The sequence below is a fragment of the Microcebus murinus genome, chromosome 5 (assembly GCF_040939455.1).
Source record: "Microcebus murinus isolate Inina chromosome 5, M.murinus_Inina_mat1.0, whole genome shotgun sequence".
In the NCBI taxonomy this organism is placed as follows: Eukaryota; Metazoa; Chordata; class Mammalia; order Primates; family Cheirogaleidae; genus Microcebus; species Microcebus murinus.
In genome coordinates this window covers 69,913,153-69,925,516 of record NC_134108.1, presented here as the reverse complement: position 1 = coordinate 69,925,516, position 12,364 = coordinate 69,913,153, and positions in this window count along the sequence as shown.

The window sequence follows — 12,364 nt, the reverse complement described above, 5'->3', positions numbered from 1 at the left end:
GGCGATATTTGTAGCATTTAGAAGAGTGACTAGCACAATGTGTTTGTTCAATAAAAACTTTAATTTTTATGTGTTCCAAATAACCACATATTTTCTAAAGATATTATTGATGGTTCTTGAAATAGAAAATTTCCATCACCTAAGGGTCCTTCCCACCCATCACCCTTACGGAGGTAGGTTGGAAAGAGATGAGAAGGTTCTATACTTTCAACAAGATTAGAAACCACCATCCCTGGACTCCAAGAAATATTACAGAGGAAATTTGGCCAATCTGGGTTTAGACTAGCAATTAGATCCACTAACTTGAATGTTTTCTTAAATATGGGGTAACGGAGATGTCTATGTGTTCCTGTTTTTGGATCTGCAGCAGTTTACTCTATGGCTCTAAAGTTTCCCTTAAAATGAAGGTCAATTCATTCTGCTGATACACAGTATTACACCCATGTACTCTATTTAGATGCCACAATTGCATAAATGCACACGCAACCTTCTCTGCCAACAGTATTTGTACAGCGTGCAGAAATTTTGAAAACAGCTTTTCTGCCAGGATTACCACAATGTCCCATTTATTTTCCACTCTGGCCTGGGAAAATCTACAAAGGACCATGCTAGGAATTCGTGCCAAAAGTAGCTTAACTTGACTGAAGTCAGCTTCTCTTTAAGGATCTTTTGCAAAGACCGCCAGTTTCTTCTGAACCTACTACTAAGGCAAACTACCTTTTTGTACAGGATCATGGCCTCTAGGTGAAAATAGTATATGGTAGGCAGTTCATGTTTGAGGTCATTTTTGAAGTAAGATGGCCCCAAAGAGGACTGCATTTAGTGCAGAGAAATTATAGGATTGCTTTAAGAAGGAAAGTTTCAATATACAAGAAACAATAATTTCTTGTTCCACAATGACGAGGTACTTTGCCAAGTTCAAAAATGGGATTATTTAGAAAGACTGGAAATATTTTCTAACCCTCTGTTGTCAAAGACTTCAGCAAAATTCTCAGAAATAATGATTTTTTTTTCTATTCATGAAGCCTTAAGTAATTTTAGGATTCTTTGAGGAACTCCTTCAACCTCAAATTTAAACATTTTAGAAGTAACATGTCAGTTTTAAGTATAATATATTATATGTTTCAAACTTGTTCGCTTGATCGGTTTAGTCTAGAAGTGTGCACAGTATTCACTCAGGTTTTTCAATTTGCTTTACCTTCATGGTTTGTGTCTTATCCCTGTTCTAGTTTCTAAATACCTTTCAAACATTTTTTAATTTACAAAATGAAGGCCAAGTCTACACCAGCAAATTAAAGTGGAAAAGTAAGGCCTTCTGGGGGATAAGTTCAAAGAAAAGATATTTTTCTAGTTACTAGCTTTTACGAATTGTTGAGAAGCACTCTCTGATTTTCTAAATTCTCAACTTTGTGTTCGCGTTTTGACCTGGACGTGACTAGGCAGACCTGTCCTAAATCCTGGGATACTATGACACACTCCTAACCATTTAAAATTCTTTATGCTAATTAAGATTCTCTTGTATTTTCAGTAGATGTACATATATCATGTCTTATTCTAACTGCACCATTTATGCAAAGGTATTAGGCTATTAAGTATGAAATGTCCTATTTCCTTAAGTACTAAGGTTGACAGTTGATATCTCTGACATTTCACTTTGACACTTCTTGTTTTTATTGTGAAGGTACATCCTCAGTCTTTCAAACACATGTTTGGCTTGTGATTATCTTTCAAAATGTTTTTAGGGCATTTGTGAAACCACGGATAAGTCAAAAATTCAAGTTATTTTCTAATATTAATTCTGTCATGGAACCAATACAGTGTAGACAGCTCAAAATATCAACAAAGTGTTTGGGAAGGATGTGGCTAATGAACACACAGTACCACGGTACATGGATGGTTTTGGAGGTTCTGTTCTAGTGATTTTAATCTTGAAATTGAGCCACGTGGGAGATCTGAAACCAAGGTGGACAATGATGAGCTGAAAGCTGTAATGGAAGCTAATCTCTCAACCTACATGTGAATTAGCAGCGAGGTTTGACGTTACCATTCCAACAATATGGGACCATTGAAACAGATGGGTAAGGTAAAGAAGCTGGATATATAAGTACCACATGAATTAAATCAACATCAGGAGGGGAATTGTCTAGAAGCTTGCCTTTCTTTGCTGTCATAACACAAACTTCTACATTAGGACTACATATACATGGACAGGCAGGCCAATCCTTTCTCTCCTAAAGAATATTGGAGGCAGCCTCTCAGTATCCCAAATAGCCCATGTGCACTTACCCTCATCTTTGCCACACATCTGTGGGGGCAGGGCATTCCATTCTGCCCAACTCTGGTACACAGTAGGTACATAGTAAGAATTACCTTCCTGCCTTCCTCTTCTCCTTCCCTTTCTCTTCCTTCCATTGTTTTTTTCCTCCATTTTTCCTCCTTTCCTCTCTCCCTCTTTCTCTCCTTCTCCCACTTCCTTCCCCCTTTCCTTTGCTTTGTATGCCTTTACCGTGAAGGGAATGAATGCTTTTAGTCTTCAAGAAAAGAACATTACCCATTACATAAAATCCACATACAAAGTAGGTACAAAAGGATCGTAAGAACGTACAAATGTAGTGATTTGACAGCAGAATAACTAAGTGACCTTTTACCATTTAAATGAGAATTTCATATATTGAAATATTTTCAATTGAGTCGATTTTATAACTTCTGATAAAAAAAATGTTCAGTTTACTAAGACTAGAAACTCCTCCCTTTCTTCAATAAGCGCAGCACTTCCTTTCCCTCAGAGTGGTGTAAATTGTTTTAAAGTGCAAACCAAGGGGATAGGATTCAAAGAAAATGAAGCTGTTCTGTTGCTTCTTTGCAGCCTGGACCATAGCTCGCCCTTTAAGAGCACCTTGCCGCTGCACTTTAGATAAGAGTGTTGAGCCTGTAAATTCATTAACTGAGTTCAGAGCAGCTTCTCCCTGTCTGCGTCCTTTCACGGGGCTCGGGTTTCATTCTGTGCCAGGAGTCATACATCACACTCAACGGTGTGTCTCCAGAGCCAACCGAGGAAAGTGCAGAAAAACTACTGTTAACAAGGGAGTAATTACATTCAGCCTAAATTAATTATTGGCCGCTCAGGACTGGTGAGCAAGGGCCACACAGATGGCCTCTGACTTAGTTCCCACCTTTGAGGGAAGAAATATTCCAAGGTGGTGCACATGACCGCATAAGATAACAAGAGGCAGGCTATTTCTGGTCTACTGGTCTTGAATTTACCATATTTGTTAATATGGCATGGGGCTTATTTGCGTTAACACTGTAGGTACATTGTATTTTTTAGGGAAAACATGAATGATAGTCACTTGGGACGGAGGTCATTTCACGGCAGTCAGCATCAGGACCAGCAAAGTCAAGCCAGGGACCTTTAAAATGCAATTCAGTCAAAAGAACAGGTCATGGATCAGCGAGCAGGTGATGGAAGGTGTTCGTGAGGAATTTAGATTAGCACAAAATTCAAACAAACCACAAGAAGGGGGTGACTAGAGAAAGCAGGACAACCTGGAGAGCAGGAAGCCATGGTCTTGGCAGGGAGAAGAAGACACTGATAGGTTCTAGAAAACTCTGTGCCATGTGGGCAAGTGCTAAGATTCTCAGGACAAGTTCCTGAGCCTTCAGAAGCCAGCGCAGTTGTCACACAACACATGCTAGTGAGATTTTGTTGAATTAATCAGTCAATCTGATCTATGGTTCATTTGTGAAATACCATGCCATAGAGCTACATAGAATCAATCAACTCAATAAATATTTTAGAGCACCTACTATGTGCCGGGCGCTGTGATAGACACTGGAAAATACACATATAAGCTATGCTTCCTGTGCTCAAGGAAATTGCAATGTAGTGTTTGAGCTTGAATATAAATAGTAATTACTAGTCACTGTAACAACTGTAATAAAAGAAGTATAGAGACAGTAAACAGGCAGAACCAAGGAATTACTGATTGACTCTGTCAAGGAGGAGCTCCCCAAAAGCAGTTTTAAAGTACAGCTAGGAGTCTATCAGATGGGTAAGTTGGGGAAAGCACAGTAGAAGGACCAAGTACAAAGACAGAGAGGCCTACACAGCACAGCAAAATCATGGAAGAAGTAGTTCAATACTGCTAAAGAGATACTCGTGGACCAGATCAGGAAGGGTTTTAAATTACAGTGTGAGGAGCTTGAGCTTGGGCTTGGGAAGTGGGAAACCATAGCAGGGTTGAAAGCAGAGGAGTGTCAGATTTGCATTTTAAAAGGACAGTTCACCTAGTAGATTAAAAAACAAAGACTGAAAAGGGAGAAGATTGAAGGTAGGAAAGTCAAGAAATTAACACAAAAGTCCATGCAAAAGATGGGAAGACTCAGAACTAAGACAGTGACAATGACAGTGACCATAGTCTACAGCCATACCACCCTGAACGCACCTGATCTCAGAAGCTAAGCAGGGGCGGGCCTTGGTTCATACATGGATGGGAAAGTGACCATGAAAAGGTACACTTAGATATCTGAGAGATAACATAGATAAGATTTGATGTTTGATTGGATGTAACCAAGGAGTGAGAAAATGAAGATTAAAATATCTGTGTTTCGGGCTTGGGAGACTAGGTAGATGTTGAATTACAAATGGCATTAAAGAAAATTAGGTAAAGGAGTTGGGGGAGGGGGAGAGTAGATGATGAATTGTTTAGCACATGTTGAATTTGAGTACTTGTGGGACATTTGGGTGGAAATTTTTAGTAGGCAATCAGACTTCCAGAAACAGAGTTACCATGGGGAGTTATGATATAGGTAAGAACTGAAGACAAGAGGATGAATTGGATTGTCTATGAAGAGCTATAGGTTGAGAAAAGTATTAAAAATAAACCCTGGTGAATACTTACATTTAGGTAATGGGTGAAGAACAAAGAATTAGTGAGGAAGACTACAAGGAAACGCACAGGTGAGAGAAAAGCCAGCAGGGAGTGGTAGATGCCTGGGGGACAAAAATTTCCAGGAGGAAGGCGTGATGAAATAGATGTTGAGGAGGGTAGAGAAATTTAATGAGAACTGGATAGAGTCTGCCCATAAGAAACAATTAGAAAGATATTATTATAGTAAGTGGAATGATAGGGTTAAGGAGAGAGATTCCAATGTTAAGGACCATTTAGAAAATAAAGATATGCTAATATGTATGGTACATTATTCTTCGAAGAAGCTTTACTGACAAGAAAAATAGAGAATAGGATGGTATAATAGCGACAGGAGGATAAAAATTCTTAGAAAACTTTTTGCTTTAGACATGAACCTGTTGATAGAGTGAAAGCAAGGCTATAGAGAAGAAGTGAAGAGAGTGAATAACAAAGCAACATTCCAGAGAAGGTAGAAGAGATCATTGCTCTATCGTTTCTTTTTCTGAATCTGGAAGTGATGGGTGTGGGAATGGGAGCGTTTGAATGCATTTCTGTTTGATGATATCATGCATAATATAGTTAGTACAAACTGTGATTAAACCAGAGAAAAATCATACTAGTGGTTTTTTTTTTTTTTTACTTTTTTGTCTCCCCTAAGAACCTTCTTCCTCAGTCTGTCTTATATATTAGCTTTCTTCTCTGTTCTAGCTTCAGCTTTTTTTTTTTTTTTTTTTTTTGCCTCTCAGTCTATACAATTTTCCTAGGTAATTCCACTTAGTGTCCAGGTTAAATTACCAGATATAGGCTGATTGGTGACTCTAAATCTTTTGTTTCTAGACATACTAGTGTTTTAATAATTATCATAGTGTTCATAGTGACCCATACCATTTTCATCTTCACCAAGGATATCTTTTTCAAGAAGTCTCTTTGAATACAATGCTGTGAAAATCCAAAGTTTTCTATCCTCTGTCCTTTGTCATAAACTCACAGTATAATTTTTATATCATATATTCTAAAAGTAATTCACTAGTAAGTATAAGGTGAGCTAGTGTAAGCATATAAGTTTCAGATTTTGTGAAATTAATTAATTCTAGCCTTGCTAGAATTTAATTTACCCCATTTAGAAAATATCATGGGCTGTTGCACAACTAATTTGTTTGCAATTATAAGTCACTGATCATAAATTATACTAAAATTTTTGAATTAGCTCACTGGTCAGCCACTTGAGTAGCAAGATATAGAGCTAAGCTCAGAGGCCATGATCCCTTTTCTAACATTAAAACCCACTTTCTCAATAACATTCAAAATCAGCACAAACAACCTTTTCTACTACCAGTAGATACCATAATGTGTACTTAACTTTCAAAGCAAGATATCTACATTATTATTGATCTGTTGAGATTTTGTTGAATCTAAATATCAACTTTAGGAAAATTAATATTTTATAATATTATATTTTCTAATTCATAACCATGACATGTTACTCCACATTTATTTATCCATTTATTTACCCAATGCCCTTTATATTGTTAAATGTCCTTAAATATTGAAGGACAATTGGACTATTTCAAATCTGGGACCACATGTGGTGGCTCACGCCTGTAATTCTAGCACTCTGGGTGGCAGAGGTGGGAGGATTGCTTGAGCTCAGGAATTTGAGACCAGCCTGAGCAAGAGCGAGTCACTATCTCTACATAAAATAGAAATATTAGCCAGGCATGGTGGCACACACCTGTAGTCCCAGCTATTCGGGAGGATGAGGCAGGAGGATCCCTTGAGCCCAGAAGATTGAGGTTGCAGTGAGCTATAATAACACCATTACACACTAGCCTGGGGTGAAGAGCAAGATTCTGTTTCAAAAAAATAATAATAATATTTGAGCTATCATTATAAAGTTCATATTAACATTGCATAAAATTCGTGTGTAGATATTTGTTTTTATTTTTCCTGGGTAAATATCTAGATGCAGAATTGTGGAGTGATATGTTAAAAAACAAAAACAAAAAGCTTTTGTCTGCCCAAAGTAGAAGTTTCAGAATTTTAGTTTTTATGTTTATGTCTATGATTCCTTTGAAGTTAATTTTTCTAGTTGGTATGAGATAAATGTTAAGGTTCATTTTAATGTAATTTCCATAAGGAAAACTTGGTGTTCCAACTTCATTTGTGGAAAAGACTATATTTTCTTTTTTCAATTATCTTGGCACAATATATGTGTGGATTTATTTTTTATCCTGTTTGTTCCATTGAATTATGTATTTATCCACATATCAACATCACTGTCCTTTGTATAGTAGCTTTATAAAATGTCTTTAAATCAGGTAGTGAAAATCTTACAACTTTGCCTTTCTTTTTCAAGATTCTAGGTCCTTGACATTTCCACATAAATTTTTTAATCAGCTTGATTTCTACAAAAAAAAGTCTTCAGCACTTTCTAAAAATTGTGATTGTGGTTGAATCTAAACATCAATGTGGGGAGACTTGATATCTTAACAATATTGAGATTTGCAATCTGTGAGCATGATATGCACAGTGGTTATTTATTGCTATATAACTAACTGCCCCCAAAATTTAGTGGCTTGAAATAACAAGCATTTATCATCTCATGGTTTCCTTGGGTCAGGAATTTGGGAGTGGCTTTGAGGGATGGTTCTGGCTCAGGATATCTCATGAGGTTACAACTGAGCTGCCAGATGGGGATGAAGTCACCGAAAGGCTTGATTGATGGGGCTGAAGACTTTTTTCCCACTCACGTGGCTGGTTGATGATTAGTCCTCAGTGCCTCACTGGCTCGTGGCAGGAAACTCAGTTCTTCACCATGTAGGCCTCTTCGCAGGGCCCACTGAGCGTCCTCACTGCAAGATCCTCACAAGCACAGCCCACACCCAGAGGCAGAGGAATTAGCACCTAGCTCTTGAAGGGAGAAGTATCAACAATTTGTAGACATATTTCACTTATTTATTTATTTATTTGTTTTTTGAGACAGAGTCTCGCTTTGTTGCCCAGGCTAGAGTGAGTGCCGTGGCGTCAGCCTAGCTCACAGCAAACTCAAACTCCTGGGCTCAAGTGATCCTCCTGCCTCAGCCCCCCAAGTAGCTGGGACTACAGGCATGCGCCACCATGCCTGGCTAATTTTTTGTATATATATTAGTTGGCCAATTAACTTCTTTCCATTTATAGTAGAGACGGAGTCTTGCTCTTGCTCAGGCTGGTTTTGAACTCCTGACCTCGAGCAATCCGCCCGCCTCGGCCTCTCAGAGTGCTAGGATTACAGGCGTGAGCCACTGCGCCCGGCCTGTAGACATATTTCAAAATCACCAAAGTACGTCTCTCCATTTATTTAGATCTTTGATTTCTCTCAGTAATGTTTAGTAACTTTCAGTGCACAGACTTGCACATTGTTTTTTAAATTTATACCTAAGTTTTCAGGTTTTTTGATGCAGCTATAAATGCCTTTTTTTTAACTTCCTCTCCCCATTTCCTCATTGCTGTCATACAAAAATAAAATAACTTTTGTATTTTGACCTGATATCCTGTGACCGTGCTAAATTCACTTAACATAGTAGTAGCTTTTTTGTAGATTTCTCAGGTTGTCTACAAATTAATAAATGTTCCACATTACTCAGAGCAGAGTCAAGAAACAGAAGCCATGCCAATTATTTTAACAGATGGTATATATACTCTAGGTATTGAAGACTGAAAAAGTGAAAAATAGAGCACTAATAGATGATAGAGACAATAGCAGGAATATACAACAATCAAACTCATAGAAGCATAGTAGAATGGTAGCTACAGAGATTGGGGGATGGAGGAAATGGGGAGATGATGGTACAAAATTTCAGTTAGAAAAAATGTTTGATTTTGTTGAGCTCTATTGCAAGTGTGGTAAATACAGTTAGTAATAGAGTATTATACATTTCAAAATTACTAAGAGTAAATTTCAAACATTCTCACCACAAAAAATGTTAAGTATTTGAGGTGATGGCTATGCTAACTAACTTGATTTAATTATTCCATATTGTATTCATAAATTATAGTGTCACTTTGTATCCCATAAATTTATACAATCACCAATTATCGATTTGTAATTTAAAAAAAACAATAGCAGGAAACAGCTACTATATAAAAGACTTGGGGAAATGAGCAAATGAGCAGAAGAAAATGAGCAAATGAGCAGAAGATCCGCAAAATGTGAAAGCTTAGAAGATGAGCCCCTGTGCGTTGACATTCAGATCTCTGAGAAAGGCATGGAGCTCAGTTGGTGCTAATGTCTCTGAATTAAAGGAAGGTTTCCTGGGTTGCCTGTAACCCCATCCTTTGAGAAGAGTGTGCCAGCTGGCTGGGTCTGGCATTTCTGATGGGGCACAAAGAGGTTAGTTTTTTTTAAGAGTTCGAAAAACTACAAACTAGACTCAACTACTATGACTGGATTCAACTTACACAATCCCCGATTTATAGAAAGGATCAGCCACCAGTAGATATGCCTGGCAGAAAGAGTCTGTTAGCCATAGTCGGTGTCCACAAGAGTGAGACTGTGGCGCCATTGGCAGGAATGAGAAGCAAACGAAGCTCACATAAAGCAAATGGGAATCAACAAATCCCTTATTCTCCTCCAGTAGTGCCCTCTCCCTCTAGATGTATAGGATACTTTCTCTGAATTCATTCCTAGCACCTGCTCCCCTAGATTTACAGCACCCTCTATTGGCTCCATTAGAAGTGCTTAACAGGTTGTCAACTGTCAAAAGAGAAATGTGGAAAGACTAAGCATTACAGGCAGAATATATAAGAATTGCCATACTTACTAAAGTAGGAATACTATCTTAATATATGACATTTCAGATCCTGAGTTGAAAACTCTGAATAGCCAGGAGCATACCAAATGTAGACTGACCATTACCATGTCTGCAATCCAGCCTCAACCTACACAATCCCTGATTTATAGAATGGGGCAGCCACCAGTAGACAGGCCAGGCAGAAAGAAGTGCGAGCCTATTCGCTGAAATATCTACAATTTTGCATATGTACTACTGACATTCAAATAGAATTAAGAAACTTGCTTTAAAAAAAAACTCAGGACCTCATAACAAAACAAGAGAAAACAAATAAATAATAATAACCAAACTAAAGGTGATCCAAGTATTGGAGTTATCTTACAAGGACTTCAAAATAATTGTTATTAATATGTTAATAAAAGAAAATATGATTAAAAGAGGTAAAAAGATAAAAGTAACTACAGAATGGAAATATAGATGTACAAAAGAATCAAATATACATTCTAGAATTGAAAAATACAATGTATAAATTAAGAAATAATTAGATAGAGTTAGCAGCAAATTAGACACAACAGGAAAGATTAGTAACTGGTAAAAAGCTTAATAAAAATATCCAAATTGAAGTATACAGAGAAAAAATAATAAGAAACAAAGAAAAGAATAGTAGAGATGTGTGGGATAAGATGATAAGGTCTAACATACATATAATTGGAGTTCCAAAAAGAAAGAATAGAGAGGACAGGGAAGAAGAATTTTTAAAAAAATTAAAAAATACACATTTATTGTTAAGACTTTGATGTACTTTCTTTGGTAGCTGATAAAAGAAGCAGATAAAAAGTCAATAGAGATATATAAGATCTGAATAATTAAGAACCTTGATCTAATTAACATACATGGAACTCTACACTCAACAAGGAAATAATAGACATTCTTTTCAAGTGCACATGAAACATTCACCAAAATGAATTCTCTGGTCATAACACAAACCTCAACAAATTCAAAGAAGTGAAGTCAAATCATTCAGAGTATGTTGTCAGAACACAATGGAATCAAGCTATAAGTAAATAATGAAAAGATAACTAAGAAATATCTACTATCTTAGAAATTAAATAACATATCTAAATAATACATGGACCCAAAAGAAATGAATACAAATTCAAAATGTTTTTAAATCACAGATGATTAATATATGCACTATTGAAATTGTGAGAGGGGTGTCAAATGAGTTCTTTAAGGAAATACTTAGCCTTAAGGGCATATATTAAAAAATTTTTAAATACCAAAATCAATGTTTTATGCTTTATCTCAGGATGAAGTTAGAAAAAGAACAGAAAAACAAAAGAGCAAAAGAAGTAAGTAATGGACAAGAATAGAAATCAATGAAACAGGAAAAGTTTGGACAAGAAAATCAGCAAAGACAACAGTTAATTCTTTGAAGAGATTAATAAAATTGATAAATCTCTAGCAAGAGTAATCAAGAAAAAAAGAGAGATAAAGCATATTACTAATGACAACAACAGGAAGATAACATCAGTATGGACTTTGTAGATATTAAAAATATACATGATTTCATGTCAGTATGTTTTGAATTCAGACAGAAATTGAAATTTTTCTTAAAAAGCACAATGCACTAAAACTAGAACAAATTTTTTTCTAGGAATAGAAAAAACTAGGATAAAGTTTTTATTCTAAAAACTAGAATAAAGTTTTTTCTAAGAATAAAGAATCAAATCTGTAGAATAAAGTTTTATTTTAAAAACTAGAATAAAGTTTTTTATAAGAATAAAGAAACAAATCTGTAAAATTATACGAATAAATAGTCTGATTAAGCCTTATTTAGTGGGTTGAATAATGACTTTCCCCAAAAGATGCGTCCACCTGAAACCTATGAGTATGACCTCACTTGGAAAAGGGGTATATATATATATAGTTAAATTAAGGATTTTGAGATGAGATCATCCTGGATTATCTGAGTGAATCCTAAATCCAATGGTAAAGACAAGGAAAGATTAGCCCCTAGACCCTTTGAAGGAAGTGTGGCCCTGATGACACATTGATTTTGGATTTTCTGGCCTCCAAAACTATGAGAAAATAAATTTCTGTTGTTTAAAGCTACCAAGTTTGTGATAATTTGTTGTGGCAGCTGCAGAAAATTAGTACATTCTGTATCTTTTAAATTGATAGAATATGTTAACAAAAATCTTCTCACAAAGAAAACTCCAGAATCAGATTTCTTCACTAATAAATTCTTAGAGAAATTTCAGAGAGAAATAACACGAGTTTAATATAAATTCTTTCCAGATAATAGGAGAGGAGGAATATTTCCCAATTCATTTTATAAGTTCAGCATAACCTTGATGTCAAAACTTGAGAAGGAAAATAAAATATAGGAAAACTAGAAACCAGTCTGTCTTATGAACATAAATACAAAAATCTCAAATGAAAGTTAGCAGATCAAACTAGGGTTTAGCTTCAGAATATAAGGTTGATTTTAAAATGTGCATACTTAATTTATAGAGAGTTTAAAAATAGGTAAAACTAATCTATAGGTTTAAAAAACAGGATAGCTTTCTTTAATCTTTGGGGGTTTTATTGAGTATAGCAGAGCATGAGTACTTTGCAGCGTTTTGATCATGTTCTGCTTTTTGACCTGGGAGTTGATAACAAAAATGCATTCATTTTGTG